The sequence below is a fragment of the Myotis davidii genome, unplaced genomic scaffold, assembly GCF_000327345.1.
Source record: "Myotis davidii unplaced genomic scaffold, ASM32734v1 scaffold197, whole genome shotgun sequence".
NCBI lineage: Eukaryota > Metazoa > Chordata > Mammalia > Chiroptera > Vespertilionidae > Myotis > Myotis davidii.
This window is the reverse complement of record NW_006291549.1, coordinates 2,334,821-2,339,675: the sequence shown is the minus strand read 5'-3', so window position 1 is coordinate 2,339,675 and position 4,855 is coordinate 2,334,821. Positions and strand designations below refer to the sequence as shown.

Below are 4,855 nucleotides of genomic sequence, written 5' to 3'. Positions count from 1 at the left end.
CTTCCTTCCTTCCTTCCTTCCTTCCTTCCTTTTCTTTATTCCTTTCTTCCTAACCATTGACCACTGGTATGGATTGAATATTTGTGTACTGCCCTCCGCCTCCCCCCTGTAATTGATATGTTGAAGCTCCAACCCCCAAAGTGACTGTATTTGGAGATGGTGACTTTCTGGGGTACTTAAGGTTAAATAAGGCCATAAAGGTAGTGGGATTAGTCTCTTTATAAGAAGAGGTGCCAGAGAGCTTGCACTGTAAGCTCCACACTGTAAGGACACAGTACGAAGACAGTTATCTGCAAACCAGGAAAGGTCCTCATCAGAGACCAATCCTGCCATACCTTGATCTTGGACATTCCAGCCTCCAGAGCTGAGAGGAATAAATTTCTGTTGTTTCAACCACCCAGTCTGAAGTCTTTTGGTATGTATGGCAACCCAAGCAGACTGAGACAATCACATTTGAAAAGATGCTTGCTGCCAGTGAGGTGAGCCCACCCATGATATCAGGAAAGAGTTCTAAGTTATGTTGATTTTTCTAGAAATTCTCAGAAATTTCTTCTTCAGATTTTTAAATCAATCTTGACATTTTAAGGATAAATATTTGATGACAGTGATGGTAATAGGCTTTGCACAGTTTGCCTTCTTGGCATAAGTAACTTCCCATTTCATAGGTGTATAAAATAAGCACATAAAATAGTTAAAAAGGCTTCTTGGACATCAAATAACTCATACTAAACATACTGATGAGTTAAGTGTAAATAAATGAGAAACACATGGATAACATTTTACTTAAAAACATAAAGTTTTAGACATTAAGTGAAAAAGAGACTGACAAAACACATCTGGGGTTTTGCCCACTGCAAATTTATTTTTAGTTTTGGATATTAAAACAAATTACAATTCAATGTGTCTAGCTTGAGTATAAGCTCTTGGTTTCTAAAATAATGCTTGTCACATAATGATTGGGAAGATAGTATCGATAGACAGTTATGAGAATTCAACCTTGACCTAAGATAGAAAGAATTCCTCAGCCTCATTTAAAGGCAAAAAGGTCAATTTTCTTGCTGTTATTTTTAGCAAGGGAGGCTTAAAGGAACATATTTTTGTACTTCACTCTGAAAAATGAACACATGGGAAGGCATCATTTTAGAGAATGCAATTATCATTGCTGCTACCCTTATAGTCGAGAGGTAGATGAGAGGGGCATTGTCTTCACTTAAGTTTGTTAAACAAAGTTCATCAAAAACTAAGTTTTAATCTCTCCTGCCCACAAGTCAACTGGTACATATTATGAGAGTGATGGGTTGGGTTAACTTATCCTGCTCATATGCAACCAGACCCAGATTGCGCCTTAACCATCAGCTATAAGTAAACATACCAGAGTAAGATCAAAAGGGAAACTGGGGTTTGGGGTCTATCTAAGTGGCTTTGTGTAAACTGGTAGCTTTTCAGTAAACATGAAGAGCCTATTTCCAGTTACCTTGGAGACTCCTCATGTTTGAGCTAAAGCTCTATAGTCACCATGGAAAATATGGCGTCTGCCACAATTCCACCAGTATTTCTCCTGCAAAAGAGACAGCGTGAATGTCTGGCTCAAATTTGGGCCTTTAAAAGCTTCTGACTTAGGATGTCCCAGCTGCAGTTTTGTCTGCTTTGAAGGGGGTCCCAGGAAATCATCTATCTTTAAGCTTCATCCCTTGAACTGAGGATCTTGATTTTAGTCCTAAACCCTAGTGGCCTGAATTCCTCAGAGATTCTCTATATCTCCCTAGTCTTATGCCTTCCCTACTTTCAGCATTCTCTGGGCCCCAGTTCTCAACTGGGTCATTCTTCAGGATCCCCTGACCAACCCAGAATCGATGTGAATTGAAGATTGAATGATTGTGGATAAGCCAACATCAACCATGAGATGCCTGAGAGCTGAGAACTAGACACTCTATAGCCAACTGTCCTCAGATCCAGGTTAGAAACAAACAACAGATGCCTGTGGAAAACATTCAAAGAAATAGAGCCCTCGGGCACCAACAAGGAGAACACAATTCAAGGAAAGCTGAGTAACTGTAAGTTTTTTTGGGACCTGAAAGAGGAAAGCAAAGCATTAATGAATACAGAAAAGTCATCTGGAAGCCAAGGTTCATCGTCTGCCTTGAGTGGCTGTGCGTAGGGAACAGCATAACCTCCTCCCTTGCCCCTGTTCCTCCTTCTCTCTTCAAGATCACTCTCTATTCCTTTCATAAACCAAATTAATTTGCACAGAGCAGTGAAATGTGAAACTGCTCATGAAAGACAATATGATATCAATCTGTCACTCTCTGCTCTTTGGTTTTATGGGCAGGGGAAGTGGTAGCAAGTGTAACTATAAATCACTCCCACAGGCATGTCAGAGGAATGTGGGCACCGTGCAATTGCAAGAGTGGTACCACACTGCCAACAGCTCAGGATTCTGAGGGACCCGGGCTTCACCATGCCTAAGAACTGGCTACATGTTTTTAGTAAAGGGGGGCAAAAAGATTGTCCCGTATAAACTTCAAATGTACTTTTTAATGTTATTATCATGGATCTGTTTGTCCCAGGACTCCATGTTCTGAGACAAAGGCATCCTTTTATTCATACCCTTTCAATTTTAAAGACTTGGTCAAGAGACCACCTGACTATGCCTTAAATTTATCCTCAGGAAAGAGGAGACCCATGAATTCTAAGTGAAGTAACTGAAAGAAGGCAGAAGGAGGATTGATTGCCTGAGGCGCCACCATTCTTCAGAAATGTCCCCAAATTGGCCAACCATGTGATCCAAGTGAGCACAGCAGTCAACTGTGCCCTAAGCTAATGTGCCCCGAGTCCAAATTCTTCCCAGATGACCTGCTGTGTAGGAGGGAACAACTGTTTCCAAGTGATCCTTACCCATGCTTTCTGGAGCACCACAGCCCCTCTAATCACCACACATCTCCAGAATCCCTGACCTCTTGCAATTAAAAAAGAGAAAGCGAGAACAGAGACAAAGGTACAAAGCCCAGGGATAAACAGCTAAGAATGTGAGGGAGAAACAGTAATAATGGGAATTATTTCTTCCAATAAACTACAAATTAAGCGAGGGATAGAAATTTGTCCAAAATATTTTTTTTTATGTTCAACAAGCCCTAAACTTCTAGTATCTATGTAGCTAATTAAGAAGAGTCTTTCATGAGACTTCCTCTTATGTCATTTTATGAAATTGATGGTGGGTTGTGAAAAGGCTGCTAGGTTGAATACTGTCTATCAATTAATTACGGCTCCAAACTTTTAATAATTCTATACCACTTTCAGGTCCAACAACAAAATGTACCCCCTCACCCACTTGCACATACCAATGCATTCATGGGTAACTACTGGTGAATTTAAACTGCAACTGCAGAGTACTCCCACACTTGGACACCAGTCTGCAGAAACAGCAAGAACTTCAAAGACCCCGTCAGGAACAATGTGTAGAGAGGAAGACTGAGAGGGGCTACCCAGGAAAGAAGCATCTGGTCTGCAACAGCAAAATGTTGAAGTGAAAACAAAACAAGAACAAACAAAAAACTCCTGGAAATGGAGCTGGTGGCAGTGCCTGTGAGACACCTCAGCCTCCTCTCAAGAACAGAGCTCGAGTGGATCCTACTGTTGATAACGAGGAGACATTCATGAACACAGTTAAAGTTAAAGGCTTCTGAAGAACTAAAACCATGGCTTGCTGATGGCTGGGCCTTAATCACCTGACAGAAACAGCTCTTTTATCTTCCTGCCAAGAAGAATGTGGATTTCATTCTGGAGGATTATGCAAATTATAAGAAATCTGGAAGGAAAGGCAGGCAATATAGAAGTATGCTGCTAATGAAGTTGTAGCCGGGATAAAGCAGTACTGCAATGCAAGGTTGGCCACTCAGCTACTCTACAAATTTGAGAGATGGCAGTATACTGAAATCCTTGGTGACCACCCTGGTGCACCCTGTCCTAGGTGTATGGAACGCCACATCTACTGGCATTATTTGTACACAATGGAGTGATACAGGCCTATACACCTCTGGGCTAGAAGAGTCTTGCTTTATCACTGAATTATCTTAATGATTTTTCCTAAAATAGCTGGCAAAGAATTCTGCAACTTTGGTGCCAGGGATGATGAAGCGGCCCCTCCTGAGCACCCCTAGAAAGCTGTGTGAGGCGCTTACTTACACTTAAGTTTGGATCTCTGTAACACATTTCTGTTCTTAGCCCTTCTCTTATACAAATGAAGTGCATAAAGGACTTGATGTTTGTTTCCTGTTTGATTTTATGAACAGATAATACAAGGGGGTACAGCTCCCTTTCTTTTTCTTTTCAATGTTGCTACCAATGCATTCATGGACAACAGAGAGAGAGATACTGTGTTCTATTGCCTCGTTGACAAAGCTGCTTTTGAATGCTAGTGGCCCTATTCCTTTGACACTACACACTTTTATAATCTTTGTTAATGCTATGGGACAAAATGCTCTGACTCCTGGTGCCAAAGGTTTGATTCAGTGTACATCACTGATCAGACTCATCCATTTGTGCTCCTTTTTTGTAATTGGTGCTTAAAGAATATATCCTTTGCAGGTCATCCACATTATTTCATAGGTATTTTATCTCTGCACAGACTGTTGAGGAGTGGTGGCTTGTTGATGACTTTTATAACTGTATCTAGTGCATGTATTAACATGACAGACGCAATGCATTGCAGAGCTAGTTTTCTGGTAAAGCCAATCTTTTAGGAATCGTTTTTCAAGTCTTCAATACATTTTTTCTTTACATTTCAAAAGAAAAGGTAGTATTGACATGCATAAGAATAGTGAATGCTGCATTAAAAAGATCCAAATCTACGTAGTCT

At 40.7% G+C, this 4,855-nt stretch overlaps 1 pseudogene; it reads left to right on the top strand.

Moving 5' to 3' along the window:
- The window catches only part of LOC102764365, a 24,327-nt pseudogene extending 20,158 nt beyond the window's left edge, over positions 1-4,169 (top strand).
- Positions 4,170-4,855: the final 686 nt, after the last annotated feature.